Here is a 16,601-nt window from a genome sequence, read left to right on the forward strand (position 1 = left end):
AGTTACAATAAATTGGTAAACGTAAGTGCTTCCCTGAGTTCTGTGAGCTGTTCTAGCAAATGACTGAACCCAAAGACAGACTATGGGAAGCCCTGATTTATAGCTGGTTGGTCAGAAGCACAGATGACAACCTAGATTTGTAATTGAAGTTTGAGGTGGAGACAGGGACAGTTTTGTGGAACTAAGTCTGTGGGGTCTGAGCTAACTCTGATTAGTGTCACACTGCATTGAATTGTAAGTCACCCAGCTGGCGTCACAAAGAATTGCTGCTTGGTGTGGAAAACTCCCACACGTCTGGTGTCATTCGTGTGGTGAGTTGTGGCTGTGTGAAAACAGTAAAGGAGAAACCCAGGAGAAGGATCCAGTTTATCACAAAGACACAAAGGATGATCGAGTGGACCCAGCTATGAAGTTTTATTTTTAAATAACTTTACTGAGATATATTTCCTATGTCATAAAATTTACCTATTTTAAGTTCAGTGGGTTTTTAAATATATATATACATATATATTTATATATGTGTTGAGAATGTTCTAAAATTAAATTGCAGTGACGGTTGCATTTTAGAACATTCTCAACACCCTCAAAAGAATTCTGGATGTATTAGCAGTCATGCTTCATTCCAACCACCTCCTTTCCCCACAACACCTCCAGACAACCACAGATCTCCCCTCTGTCTCTCTGCCTATTCTGGGAATTTCACATAAACGAAGCGAAACACTATGTAATATTTTATGTCCAGCTTCTTTCACTTAGCACAGCAGGTTCAAGTTTCATCCGTGACAGAGCATATCAGTGCTTCATTCTATCACTGAATAATATTCCGTTGTATAGACATACCACATTTAATTTATATACTCATCGATTGAGAGGCATTTGGGTTGTTTCTACTTTTTCGTTGCTGTAATTAATGCTGCTATGAACATTGGTGTACATGTTTTTATGCGGCTATGTCTCGTTTCTCTTGGGTACATACCTAGGAGTGGAAATGCTGAGTCACACAGTAGTTCTAGGTTTAACATTTTGAGAAACTGTCAAAATGTTTTCCAAAGTGGTGCCACCATTTACATTCCCACCAGCAATATATAAAGGTTCTACATCCTCTACTTCCTCCCTGATGTTGGTGACTGACTTTCAGACACCGACTAGCCATCCTAGTGGCTGTGACATGGTATCTTGTTGTGGTTTTGATTTGCATTTCTCTAATGATGAATGATGCTCAGAATTTTTTCGTGTGCTTATTGGCACACAAACTGTCTTCCCTCAAATCAATCTGTTGAAGTCTCAACCCCCAGTGTGATGGCATTTGGAGATAGGATATTTAGGAGTTAGGTCATGAGGGTAGGGTCCTCAAGATGGGTTTGGTGCCCCTTATAAGAAGAGACTCCAGAGAATTTGCTCACTCAAAGAAATTAGCTATCTGCAAGCCAATAGGCAAGCTGCTGTGTGTGTGTGCTAAGTCGCTTCAGTCGTGTTCTGCTCTTTGTGATCTTATGGACTGTAGCCCACCAGGCTCCTCTGTCCATGGGATTCTCCAGGCAAGAATACTGGAGTGGGCTGCCATGCCCTCCTCCAGGAGATCTCCTTGACCCAGGGATCACACCTGTGCCTCTTATGTCTCCTGCATTGGCAGATGGGGTTCTTCACCACTAGGGCCACCTGGGAAGCCCCAAGAAAGCTCTTACCAGGAACCGAGCTGGGAGAAGTGAGTCTGTTGCTTAAGCCACACAGTCTATGAAATTTTGTAGTAGCAGCCCAAGCAGACTGTGTATTTAAGAAACCATCAGCTAACCTGAGGTTAAGAAAGACTCCCATTTTCTTCCAAGAGTTTTTATAGTTTTAGCTCTCACATGTAGCATGCTTATTCATTTTGAGAATTGAATTGCCTCTGCATGGATAAGGAATCCACCTGGTCTCATAATATGTGGCCAAGGAGGTGAAGTCCTACGGTATGTGGAATTGCCTTTTGGGGGGCTGTGGGCAGAAATGGGGCACTAGGAAGAGAATTCTCTGAGAAGCAGCCTCTGAGGCAAGGATTTGAGGGCAAGGGATTTGCTAAGAAAGTGTTCCAAGGAGAAATCAGTAAGGGAGTGGAGGAAGTAGTATCAGGAAGGAAAGAGAATCACTGAAAGAAAGGATTTCAGTTGAAGTCAAAACCTCTGCCTGACCCCTGGGGAGCTCTAGGATATACATTGCATCTGAGAGTTTGCATGAACTCAGGCAAGAGAGGTGGACTTTCTAACCCTGTACCGGCCTGTCATGGCTGGGAGGTGGGGAGGGGTGCGGAGTTAACTCCCAGGCACTCCCAGACCTGTAACTCTGAATATGTGGATATGTTTGTGGCAGCTCCCGGAGCTCAAGGGCAAGCCTCAGAAGAAGGTCACAGCTGCAAACAATTAGTATCAAAGTACACAGAAGCTTGAGGGAGGTGGAGGGAAAGTGGGGGGTGGGGGGGGCGGTGGTGGCCGCGGTGAACACGGCGAAAGGGAATCTGAGGGGGATCTAGGTGAGTGATTGAGGGTGTCCTCCAAAGGGCGCTCAGGAATGGCACTATATGGCACAAAATAGCAAGACTACATAACATCAGAGAGATACAGATAAAGTGCTGGAAGAGGTCTATGGGAAGAGAGGTTTTTTCTTCTTTGTTGTATAATGAAAAATTAATTGTGGTGACTGTCAGAGATGTAGAAGTGCCCTTAGGATGCTGCAAGAGTCTCATGGAGGTAGATAAAAACCCTTCTGTTGAGATAGTACCAGAACTCTTTTTCTGATCACTAAGTGAGCTCTCATCCCCCTGGGGACTTCTCACCAGGCATTGTTATCTCCTGGCTCTGGGGCTGCATTCCCACACCAGGGAGACTGAACCTGCTGCCTGCTGGGGATGCTGGGGATAGACCCCTGAGATTCCTGGTGTCTGACTCGGTCCAACCCCAGGTCTTCTGAGCAGCAATCCTTATCATCTTTTACCTTTCCAAATGGTATCCGCTCCTCACCAGGCTTCAAAGAACAGGCGTCTCTATTCTATCTCTTTAAGAAGCTCATTTCTAAATATGATCTGGTATATTGTGAGTAGATGCAATGATACAGTTAATGAGTCTCTAATGTGGACAATTATAACCCTGGCTTGGTTCTCTCCCATTCATGTGCACAGACTGATTTAGTAACACACACCCACTCACAATTATACTCTTGTCCCTGAGAAAATACCATACCCAGGCCTCACAGGAGCAGAGCAGAACTGGGCACGTGCGTGCACACACAGGCAGACAAGTGCCCACAGGCCCTCACACCCTCTCAGAAAAGTCTACTGTGGTGCATGTATTTGGGGTGTCTTCTCCAACAGCACTCCTTCTTGGAAAGGACCTGCTATCATACCCGTTGAAGAGGTGGGCCAATGTAGCAAGTGGTCCTGCCCCCCTCCCACTGTGTGTGCTTGCCTGCTAAGTCGCTTCAGTTGTGTCCAAATTTCCTGCCAAAGGCTGAGTGTCTGAAATACTGCAGTGCCGTACATGCCCAGTCATGTCTGACTCTTTGTAACCCCATGGACTGCAGACAGCGAGGCTCCTCTGTCTATGGGATTCTCCAGGCAAGAATACTGGAGTGGGTAGCCACTCCCTTCTCCAGGGGATCTTCCTGACCCAGGAATTGAACCCGTGCCTCTTACATTGCAAGCAGATTCTTTACTGTCTGAGCCACCAGGGAAGCCCCTGCCCCCAACCAGCTATAGCTAATGGGAACCAGTCACTTTTGGTTCCATAAGCAGAAATGCTTTTAGAAATTCTTTGGTAGCAAGAAACAGAAATCCACTTAGAATATTCTAGGAATCAAAGGAATAGACAAAACACAAGGACAGGAAAGACAAAAGGGCCTTACGAGGGACTGGAACTGAAAAACAAAGCCACTGTCAACCGAGGCAGCTGCTTTCCCGTCTAAGGCCTTTTCACTGCTCATCTGCTTCCCTTGCTGTCTTGCTGAAGTACCTGCATTCAAATCACATGGAGCATTTGTTAAAAATTCAGAGCCCTGTATCCCTGGGGATGCAGCCAAGTAAACCACATTTTAAACAAATGTCCTGCGTGATCCTTCAGCATGCAAAATTTGAGAATCACTGTGCTCAGGTACCATGTCATTCAGATATCGACACATGTCTTCGAGACGTGTCTTCCTGGGTATACCAACACCAAAGACCTACCTCACGTGGTTCTCTAAAATATTTGGCTGCGCTAGGTCTTGGTCATAGCATGCAGAATCTTCCATCCTTGTTGCAGCATGTGGGATTTCTAGTTGTGGCATGCAATATCTTAGTTATGGCATGTGGGATCTAGTTCCCTGATGGGATCGAACCCAGGCCTCCTGCATTGGGAGTGCAGAGTCTTAGCCACTGGACCACTAGGGAAGTCCTCTAACTCACACGTTTGTGTCCCAGTCCCAAATTTCTGGGACTGAGAAGCCGGCTAATGCCTCATGGGTCAGAGGTCCTGGTCCAATGGGCTGTGGCTGTCAGTGATGGGGTGGTCTCATCCAATCAGAAGGTGCAAACTCTGACAAGGTAGGGAAACTGACCAATGTCTCTGTTACAGTGAGATGTTTCCAGCTTCTTATAATAAATTCCCTTTTACTTAAGTTGGGTTAGGTGGGATTTCTGTAGTAAATGACTCCTTAGCTACAAGAAACACTTATGCATACGTGCTCAATTGCACACACACGCATTTGTACATATCAACTCATGAGTACACACCCATCATCTGGGTGCTATGGGAGAAGTCTGTTCTGGTAATGATCTCTTTGCAGCCCCATAAGACTATAGAAAAGGTGGGGGTACCTTTATTAATTATATATGTTCCATTCAACATAGTATAGTATTTAATTTAAATAACTGCAGGATGTGGCTTTGATACCTTGATTCACTTGTCAGAACAAATGGCTTCTCTCCCTTCCTGGCCTGCTGCGTTGATCTATCATGATGAAAGCCCAGTCGGGTCTGCCCCTTTCATAGGATTTTTGTCCTAGAAAATGATGAAATGCTTCCCTGACTGAGATAAAGCAGGAGTTACAGCCTCTGTGCCAGCTTTGAGAGGGAAATGCCAGTGAAATAGATCCATTTTATCTTTTCAAAACAACAGGTTGGGGAGATGATGCTTAGAACGGGATGCTTCTGAGTCACAGCCTGAGAGGCTGGTTGCAGGAGGCAGGTGTTCCGTGCAGATGGCCCCACAAGTGTGGTAATGCTGGGCTCTGTCAGTCTCCCATGTCTCCTGATCTTGGCCACACCTTCCTTTTTGCTGGGCACTGTCCATCTCCATGGGTTCTCAGCAGTCAAAAGAGAAACCATTTTCTCCTGACAGTTCTTTGGAGGTGAAAGTTTGGTGCACTGCTGACAATTCTAGACAACCCCTTAACTCCGCAATACTACAAAACCCTCTACAAAACCAGAACCTGACAAAATGGTCTAGGAATTCCTACTTTGACAAACGCTTCCCTGGTGGCTCAGATGGTAAAGTGTCTGCCTGCAATGCAGGAGACCCAGGTTTGATCCCTGGGTTGGGAAGATACCCTGGAGAAGGAAATGGCAATTCTTTCCAGTACTCTTGCCTGGAAAATCCCATGGATGGAGGAGCCTGGTAGGCTGCAGTCCATGGGGGTCACAAAAAGTTGGACATGACTGACCAACTTCACTTTCACTTTCCAGAGTTCTGGTGGCCAGAGGAATCATGTGTGTGTGTGTTAGTTGCTCAGTTATATCCAACTCTTTGCAACCCCATGGACTGTACTCTGCCAGGCTCCTCTGTCCATGGAATTCTCCAGGCAAGAATACTGGAGTGGGTTGCCATGCCCTCCTCCAGGGGATCTTCCTGACCCAGATCAAACCCTCATCTCCTGTGTCTAATGCATTGAAGATGGATTCTTTACCCCCTGAGTCACCAGGGAAGCCCAGAGGCTCATGAAAGTGAAAGTATTTCATCTCTCAGTTGTGTCTGACTCTCTCTGACCCCATGGGCTGTAGCCCCCCAGGCTCCTCTGTCCATGGAATTCTCTGGACAAGAATACTGAAGTGGGTTGCCATTTCCTTCTCCAGGGGATCTTCCTGACTCAGGGATTGAAACTGTCTCCTGCATTGCAGGCAGATTCTTTACCATCTGAGCCACCAGGGAAGCCCCAGAGGGCTCATGCCAGGGTCTAATTGGAATAAGGAATCTCAGGATCCTTCCTTTGTAGGAGCTTCCAAAACAATGCATCTGGTCAAGTCCGGGCCAGCTGGCTGAGCACATCCCTGAAATTGTCTCTCTTCCCTTCCTGAAAGACAAGAGACTTGGCACTGAATGTAGGTCAAGTTTGTGTCCAAGATTCTTTTCTCTTTTTTCCCAAGACAAAGTCTAAGAAGTAGCTGGGCTGGGAGTGGTTTGGGACAGGGAGGAGGGAATCTAACACTTGTCCAGTGTCTCCCACGTTTTAGGGACAGTGCCTGGTTCATCAATGCCATGGCGTTTGGTTCTCACCAGTCTTGTGAACTAGGGAGCCTTAGCTCTACTTTATGGATGTGGCAATTGAAACTCCAAGTGGTCACTTGCTAAGGTCACACAGAGGCAGAGCCAGGATTTTAGGCTTCGTTTGGTTCCAGGGAGCCTCCCTTTCTATTGCACCTGCATAGGAGGCAAGGGATCCCCTTGTCCAGGCTTATTCCCACAACTTCCGAGGGTTCACAGTGGTAGAGGAAGGGCCCAGGCAGGGCTTCTGCCAGTGAGCTTCCACAGGGCCCAGGGAAGGGCCCTGTGTTCTGTCCTTGGTTGTTCTCTCTCCTGTTCCTTCATTCTCTTCTTTTGCCAACCAAATACCCTACAAGCAATTGGATGTTAAAACAAACAGCAATGACCAACAATAAAACCTCCTTGACTTTCCTCCAGTTCTAGCCATCATTTTTTTTATCCATATAGGCTGATGCAGTCCCCTTCTTAGCTGCTCTTCTTTGAAAAATTATCCTCATATTACATTCCCATTTCCTCACTATCCTGTCTTCATCCTTCATCACATTCCAGTCTGGCTTCCCCTCTGTTCTTCACTGATATTGTCCCACCACGGCTACTAATTACTTTCTTGTTGCTAAACCCATTAGACACTTCCCATTCTCACGATACTGGACTTCTCAGCAGCATTGATCTTTTGACCTCCTGGTCGGCCGACTTTTTCTTTTTTTCCGTGACGATATAGTCTCTGGAATTTCCTCCAGCCTCTTGACTACTGCTTCTTCATCTCCTTTCCAGCCTCTTTCTCCTCCATCCAAATTTCAAATATCTAAGTTTTTCAGGGCCTGACTTCAGCCCCTTCTCTTCTCAAGCTCTGATCTCATTGCCATCCATGGCTTAAATACCTCTGGATGCTGTATGTGTGTGCTAAGTTGCTTCAGTTGTGTTTGACTCTCTGCGACCCTATGGACTGTAGTCCACCAGGCTCCTCTTTCCATGACATTCTCCAGGCAAACATACTGGAGTGGGTTGCCGTACCCTCCTGCAGGGGATTTTCCCCACCCAGGTATCAAACCTGCGTCTCTTATATCTTCTGCTTTGGCAGGCAGGTTCTTTACCACTAACACCACCTGGGAAGTCCCTCTGGATGCTAATGATGCCTGTATTTATATCATCAGTCTAGATGACCCTCCTGAGCTCCAGATACATGGATTCAATCATCTATGCAAGAGTTCAGCAAATATTTTTGTGTGTAACAGGCCAGACAGTAACTATTTTAGGCTTTGTGGGCTCAATGGTGTCTGTTCCAACTACTCAACTCTGACATTACATTATACTGCAAACTCAACCATGGGCAATGTGACAATGAATAGGCATGGTGGCTGTGTTCCAGTCAAATTTTGTTTATGGACCCTGAAATTAGAATTTTATATAATTCTCATGTGTTAGGAAATATTCTTCTTCTTTCAATTTTTCTCAACCATTTAAAAATTAAAATTTAACATAATTTTCACATGTCTGGAAATAATTATTTTCTTTTGGATTTTTTCCAGTTATTTTAAATTGTAAAAACCAGATGGCAAGACAGATGTGTTTCATAGGCTGAGACTGGTCACATCCAGGTCTATGTGTTGGTTTACTTAGATGCCTTTACATCAGAATATCCACAGTGTAATTCTGGAGCGTCACCTCCAGATCTCAGTATCCCCAGCTCGGTAAAGGACACTTGGTAAGAAATCTGAGAGTCATCTCTGATGGATTCTTTTCACTCACTCCTCTCTGCTTACAACATTCAGTCACCAATGGAAGCACTTCCTGTTCGTCCTTCTAAATAAAGCAGCAGGATAATATTGTGAAATATCTACCATGGTTCTCAATTTGGGGGTTTGCATTCATCCACTCTCTCATCTCCTTCAAGTCTTTCCTCAAATCACATCTTTTCCACAAAGTCTATGGAAAAGATGGATGATCTTTCTCCATCCCTGATACCTTTACCCTGACATTTTCCTCCCTCTTAGCATGTTTCACTTGAGAATGTATTAATACTCTGAAATTTATTAAGTATTACTGGTTTTAACATTTTTATTGGGTTTTTAATAGATTATTTTAATGTGGGCCATTTTACAGTATTTATTGAATTTATTACAATATTGTTTCTGTTTTTTAAATTAATTTATTTTTAATTGAAAGATAATTGCTTTATAATATTGTTTGTTTCTGTAATATATCAACATAAATCAGCCATAGGTATACATATGTCCCCTCCCTCTTGAACCTCCCACCCCATCCCACTCCCTAGGTTGTCACAGAGCCCAGGTTTGAGGTCCATAAGTCATACAGCAAATTCCCACTGGCTATCTATTTTACATATGATAATGTATATGTTTCCATGCACTCTCTCCCACCCTTTCCAGCCACTGTGTCCACAGATCTCCTCCCCACTGAATTTCTGTTTTGGGTTTTGGGGTTTTTTTGGCCACAAGGCACGTGGGATCTTAGTTCCCCATCCCTCCTGTGTTGGAAGGCAAAGTCTTAACCACTGGACCACCAGGGAAATCCCCATATTATTGCTATTGTTTCTAGCCTGACTTTCCTGATTAGAACATCCCCTCTCCAAGGGTAGGGATTTTTGTCTGTTTTTGTTCTCCGCTGTGTCCCATGCACTTAGAACAGTGCACATAGAAGGGGCCCAAATCACATGTGTTGAATCAGTGAATGATGCTGAGGCTTAGGCTTCTTCATGGGGAGGGCAGGATTAGTGGGGGCAAAAGAAATCATTGCTAAAAAAAAAAAAGAAAAAAGAAATCATTGCTATTCATAAATGGGACTCTTTAAACTGGTGGTTCCTGACCCTGGCTGCACACTAAACTCATCTTGGAGCTTTAAGAATCCTGTCGCCCAGGCTAAGCCCCAGACCAATTAAATCAGAAGTTCCCGGAACGGAAACTTTTCAGGTCCCTACAAAGTGCAGCCAAGGTTAAGAACCACTGCTTTAAAATGATGGAAATTATAACGGTCATAAAAGCAAGATTTTCATTTGTTAAAGTCAGACTTTGTGGTGGAGGGAAAAAAGCATTCGTGGGCTCTGAAGATCCTGAGCTCAGAGGACTGGGTGTTTGAACAGGGAAGAAAGAAGAGTAATTCACAGAAGATAAAAGTTCAGGCTGGGGGCAAGAGATGAGGACCAGAAACATGGTGGGGCTGGTACGTCAGTCCGCATCATGGTTCAGGCTATAGAAGGGGTTGGAATGTAAAGATGGAGGAGACTTTATCTCATTTCTTCTAGGATATAAATGGCGGAACAACTTGTCAGTGTGAACCTGAATTAACCTCTCATTCTACCCGACCCGGGGACTCCTTCACTTCCAGTGGTTCCATTTTCCAAGAAAATGTTCCTGGACCCTGGAGAGGGGCCAGGCAGATGGCTTTCTATGGGGAGCTCCCAAGGCTGCCAGGGGACTATTGTGTCATGGGGTAAGGGGAGCCCAGAGCAGAGGCAGTGGGAAGGCCAGCACAGTATAGAGATGGGTCAGTCTCAGGGAACCTACAGAGCCAGTGGGTCAGAAGAGTGCAGATCACTGTACTTTTAATCTGGGAAAATAGACCTCATGTCACACCATCAGTGGACCCTTGCAGGATTGTCATGGGGCCCAAGGCAAGGCTGACACCCAGACAGACCAGGTCACCTCTGCAGGGTTTAGCAAGGACCGGAGGACAACGTACATACAAGGAGCCCGTTCCCTGACTCCACAATGCCTTCCAAACCATGCTAGCTCTCACTTGTGTTTCTTCATCATATCACTTTCACTTTTGTCAGCCCAAGGTTAGTGAACAATTGTTCGATGATTATTTGCTATTTGAATGAAAGAGCCTATGAAGGCAGGAACCACAACTGTGTCCCCAGAAACTAACAGTGCCAGGCCCACAGGAGTGGATATTTACTGAATGAATGAAGACATGAATGAATGGGCGTCGCACCCTCAGTGCTGGGCCGAGGGCTTGGGGCAGGATTCCAGACACTGGGAAGGCTTGCATAGCCACCAAGGTGCTGCTGGGAAGAGGAAAGTCCTTGTGGGGTGCCTAGAGGACAGGGATCATGTGGGCTTTTGCTCAATTCTGCCGATTTGCATAGGTCTGGGCTTGTCTCTGCACGACCAGGCAGTGTGTGAAATTCATCAGCCTCAGACACAGGTGTTTAGGGTCGAGCCACACACCGTACCACATCCTGCCTCACTGCCTCCTCCACACTTGGCTCCCTTGACACCCTAAAGGCTCTTGTCCTTACCAGGGCACTCCCAGTTTCCTTCCCACCACTGTTCTGTCCTTCCCACTGGCTGCCAAACTTTCCCCACCTCCCTCCTGCCAGGCCTCCGCCTTCCTGTCTCTGGACCCATAAAAAGTCACTTTGGCCTCAATCAATATGCCATCTCTTTAACAAGGGAGTTGCTGGTTTGCAGAATGGAGCCTCTCCGCTGGGCCGGGGGAGAGCTAGTTTCCGAAGACAGCTCTGCTTTGCAGGATAATGCATTAGGCCGCATCAGCAGATTTTTGCTTTTTATGAGGACATATACGATTCCCCAAAGAAATCTTCCAGAGAGGGTGCGGGGAGGGTGGAAGAGTGGGGAGAAAAGTGAGGAGACATAATTCTGGAGGTTCAGAGAGAGTGCTGCTCAGATTCTGTCCTTTGCTGCCTTCCTGTCCCTTCCTTAGGGTCTTTAAGTGTAAGGGCAGTGCTGTTTCTTCCTGCCATCCACCTACACAGTGTAAACACTCAAATCTGTCTAGGAACAGAACACACACACTTGCGCACAACGTGCTCCTGGCTTACACTCACCGCTAGTATACACAGATGTGCAGTTCCTTTATCCTGCAAGGTGCCCCTTGCCATCCCCACCTCCTCTCATCACCCAGCTAACGCCTGGGCTTCTCACAGGCGAGCTCACTGTCCAATCAACCCTTCCTTGGGGAGCCCCCTGACCTGTCCCCTGGTGAAACCTTCTCATGGCACCCTGTGAGGCCATCCCCCACTGCCCTCCACATTTTGGGGTCATTTGCTGTAGTAGATTTTGACACTACTTTGTGTGTTTCTTTAGCTAATATGTGCCTCACCTTCCAGACCGTAATCTTCAAGTGACAGTCACCATTTTGTTCTATCCTCCCCACTCAGCAGGTCCTCATTAAATACAATAATTGCTGAATGAATCAACGGATGTGGTAGGCAGCTTCCAGAACAGACCCCAGTGATCCCACCTCCTGGTAGTCATGTCCCTGTGCAGTCCCCTCCCCTGAGTGTGGGCTGGACCTAGTGACACTCTAATGAGTAGCATGTGGCAGACATGTTGGATGTCACTTCTGAGCTTACGTATACAAGATCATGAGGCCATCCCCCTCTCTTCTCTCTCTCTTTCATTTTCACTCTTGCTCTCTCTCTCTCTCATTGACTTACTTGCTCTGCCACATTGTGAGCTGCCCTACGGAGAGTTCTGTGTGGCAAGGACCTGAGGGTGGCTTCTAGCTCACAACTAGTGACCTGCCAACAGCCGGGAGAGCTGGGCTTTGAGGTGACTGCAGGCCAGTCTGACACCCTGATTGTAGTTTTATGAGATGCTCAAACCAGCTGTGCCCCAGTGCCTGACCTACAGAAACCATGAGATGATGAATGTTGTTCATTGAAGCCACTAAGTTTCAGAGTCATTTGTTACACAGCTGTGGATAACCAATACAAATATATGATTGATAAACACCATAACCACTAGCCCATCCTATACTGAAGTATGCCCTCCTCATAGCCTCTTCTGCACAAACATTCCACATCAGTCAGTTCAGTCACTCAGTCATGTCTGACTCTTTGCAGCCCCATGAACTGCAGCACGCCAGGCCTCCCTGTCCATCACCAACTCCCAGAGTCCGCCCAAACCCGTGTCCCTTGAGTCAGTGATGCCATTCAATCATCTCACCCTCTGTTGTCCCCTTCTCCTCCTGCCCTCAATCTTTCCCAGCATCAGGGTCTTTTCCAATGAGTCAGCTCTTAGTGTCAGGTGGCCAAAGTATTGGAGTTTCAGCTTCAACATCAGTCCTTCCAATGAACACCCAGGACTGATCTCCTTTAGGATGGGCTGGTTGGATCTCCTTGCAGTCCACCAGACTCTCAAGAGTCTTCTCCAATACCACAGTTCAAAAGCATCAATTCTTCAGCACTCGGCTTTATTCACAGTCCAACTCTCACATCCATACATGACCACTGGAAAAACCATAGCCTTGACTAGACGGACCGTTGTTGACAAAGTAATGTCTCTGCTTTTTAATATGCTGTCTAGATTGGTCATGACTTTCCTTCCAAGGAGTAAGCATCTTTTAATTTCATGGCTGCAATCACCATCTGCAGTGATTTTGGAGGCCAGAAAAATAAAGTCTGACACTGTTTCCACTGTTTCCCCACCTATTTGTCATAAAGTGATGGGACTGGATGCCATGATTTTAGCTTTCTGAATGTTGAGCTTTAAGCCAACTTTTTCACTCTCCTCTTTCACTTTCATTAAGAGGCTCTTTAGTTCTTTTTCACTTTCTGCCATAAGGGTTGTATCATCTGCATATCTGAGGTTATTGATATTTCTCCCAGCAATCTTGATTCCAACTTGTGCTTCATCCAGCCCAGCGTTTCTCATGATGTACTCTGCATAGAAGTTAAATAAGCAGGGTAACAATATACAGCCTTGATGTACTCCTTTTCCTATTTGGAACCAGTCTGTTGTTCCATGTCCAGTTCTAACTGTTGCTTACTGACCTGCATACAGGTTTCTCAAGAGGCAAGTCAGGTGGTCTGGTATCTCTTTCAGAATTTTCCACAGTTTATTGTGATCCACACAGTCAAAGGCTTTGGTGTAGTCAATAAAGCAGAAATAGATGTTTTCTGGAACTCTATTGCTTTTTTGATGATCCAGCGGATGTTGGCAATTTGATCTCTGGTTCCTCTGCCTTTTCTAAAACCAGCTGGAACATCTGGAATTTCGTAGTTCACGTATTGCTGAAGCCTGGCTTGGAGAATTTTGAGCATTACTTTACTAGCGTGTGAGATGAGTGTAATTGTGCCATAGTTCCACATAAGTCTTCCCTTTTGCCACACAGGAGCAATGTTTTCATGTGCACACACACACACACACACACACACACACACACATCCCTGAGCCCTGAAAGGCACTCTCCCTTTCTCTCTTTTTTCTACCTCCCAACCCTACTCAGGTAGACATGCTCCACTAGTTCCACTGCCTCAGGCCAGAGGGCCGGGCCAACACGGAAGCCACCCCGTGGTCCTGCCACCGAGCCCCTCTTTCCATGAACCTCCTGCTTAGCTCTGCATCACTGCTGAGGCCAGAGTCACCGATCCCCCAGCAGTCTTGTGAGAGGGGTTTTGTGGGAGGTACAGGCCAGATCCCGCCTGAGGCGCAGTAGAGAGGAATGAGCCTTCTCCTGCTGCCTGGCCAGCATTGTTGTTGTTGCCCAGTTGCTCAGTTGTGTCTGTTGCTTTGTGACCCCATGGACTGCAGCACGCTAGGCTTCCCTGTCCTTCACCATCTCCCAGAATTTGCTCAAACTTATGTTCATTGAGCCAGTGATGCCATCCAACCATCTCATCCTCTGTCACCCACTGTGAACCATTCTCAGCCTGGAGCCCTGTACCCAGGCAGCCGTAGGCAGCCAACTGCACGCACTCCCACCTGGGCTGGACAGACTGGGCAGCAGGAATGGAAAGTCTCCTTTCTTCTTGCTTGCTTCGTCCCAGCTTCCCTGAGGCCCAGGAAGAGAGACTCATCTAGCCCAGGACTCACAAGACCCTTCTCTGGAAGTCGTTTCTCTAAGTCAAATCACCATCTGAAATTGTCAGTGGCAGAAGCTCAGGGGACTGACTTTTAGAGACCTCAAATCCAGGCAGATTTGTTGGTAATAGTGTGAGTATTTTCGGTTGGTTGGCAAGAAGAGGTCCAGAAAACCTGCATTTCCTGCTCCTCTCTCCTTACCACCCCACCTTCAGCTCAGAGGCATCTGCCTTGCTCTGGGTCTAATGAGGTTACTTGAAGTCCAGTGCTAATGTCTTTGGGAAGGATAGTCGAGGAAAATCTGCAGGCATTTGCTTCTTACTACCTCAGACCATATTCTCCCCTTAGCCCTGCTTTCTTTGGGTAAAATATGGGGGTGACTGGAGCTCTTCCATCAGGAGAATGAGCAGCACAGGCCGGATGAAGAACTGAATCGTCTGGATGGACTGGCCATCAGGGCCCTCAGGGGCAGCCAGAGCCACTCTGCTTAGCTTAGTTCTCAGACTGTGGGCAAGGCCAGCTGGCACCCTTGGGTCGTGCTCCCTGTAGGCAGGGCCAGGGAGCAGCCGGCTCTGTGGAGCCTGCGGCTTCAGGCCCATAGCAGGGGTTGGGGGGCAGGTTCCTGGCCTGGGAGGCTCTTACTGGCACCAGCAGTCCTCAGCCCTGACTGGAGAGGGCAGCTGATGTGGCTGGAGTCTTGGTTGAAAAGAATAGCAGGGATGCCTTTAGCGTTATTAGTGGTGAGTTCTTGCATTGGCCTCAGTCCATATGCTCAGAGGCCTGCACTCTGCACACTGTGTATGCCCATGTCTGTGTGTGCTCTGTGACGCCCATTTAAATGAGGACCTTCACCTGGCAAGTCCTCATGGGTAAAGGAATTGAAAGTTTTCTTTGATGCAAACCTATCTATCTAATTGATGGCCAAGTAGCCCTGCATATCAAAGAACTCATAATCTAGTTAAGGGGAGCAAAATCGCAAATGGATGGTGGGGGCGGGTGGTCTCTGGTTCGTATCAGCAGGGCTGCATGAGTGTCTGCCCAAACACACTGTCCCCACCTGTGCTCCAGCCTCCGACTTCCAGGTCCCCGACCTGCCACTTTGAGCCTCTCTCTCAGCCCCCTCCTGTTTTCCCTTCCCTTCCCTCCTCACCCAGCTTTCCATGGGCTTCTCCACCACTGTCCCTCAACCCTGTAAAAGTCCTGTAAAACCCCAGCCCTGTCTGGGCTTAACCACATGGTTTTCTTCACGCCTGTACTGACATTGCTTGAGAGTATCTCCAAAGCCTGCCACAGTCACATGCCCCAAGGTCACAGTTCACTCACCGTCCGCGGTCACCTGGTTCCCCTGCATGTCAGGTCATCTCTTCAGGTTTCTTCAGGGGCTTTGCTTCCTCTTCTCCACACGGGCCATTCCAGTCTTTATCCTCAAACTTCCAACTCGATCATTCCCCAGCCTGTTACATCTCAGCCCCCTGCTGCCATCAGCAATAAACTTGCCGCTATTTCACTGATAAAATTACCCCAATTTTGCTGTCAAACCTCAAACCTGTCTGAACTTCACCTGTATCCTCTCTTACCCTCCTGTCACCCAGGAGGCTTATGCTCTTGATTCTAGAGCCTCTCACCTTCCCACTCTTTCCCCATCCCTCACTTATAGCTGCATCTTCACTTTCCTGTTAATCTCTTTTCATCAATATTTAAATATGTTCACGTCTTTATCTTTAAAGCAATCTTCATGGACACCACCACGTCCTCTCCAGCTGTCATCCCATCTCTTTCCTCCCTTTTACAGGCAAATTTCTTGAATGTTTTCTACACTCATTGGGCTACTTTTTTCCTTGCTTACCTTACCCCTCAACACTTGGTCATCAAAATTCTGCCCTCTCTTGTCCATTGAGCCTGTTTTCATTGATGCTCAGCATCGTTAATTATTAGAGAAATGCAAATCAAAATAACAAAGAGATATCACTTCATAACAATCAGAATGACCATCATCAAAAAATCTACAAACAATAAGTGCTAGATAGGGTGTGGAGAAAAGGAAACACTCCTATACTGTTGGTGGGAATGTAAATTGATAAAAACCACTATGGAGAACAGTATGGAGGTTCCTTAAAAATCTAAAAATAGAACTACCATACGACCCAGCAACCCTACTACTGGGCATATATCCTGAGAAAACCATAATTCAAAAAGACAGGTGTACCCCTGAAGCACAGGGGAAAAGTCTGGACTGGAGGAATAAATTATAGTATCTATTGTACAACCAAGTAAATCAGCTATTTGTATACATATATCCCTTCCCTCCCATACCCCATCCCATCCC

This window comes from Ovis aries, chromosome 7 (genome assembly GCF_016772045.2).
Source record: "Ovis aries strain OAR_USU_Benz2616 breed Rambouillet chromosome 7, ARS-UI_Ramb_v3.0, whole genome shotgun sequence".
Classification (NCBI taxonomy): Eukaryota; Metazoa; Chordata; class Mammalia; order Artiodactyla; family Bovidae; genus Ovis; species Ovis aries.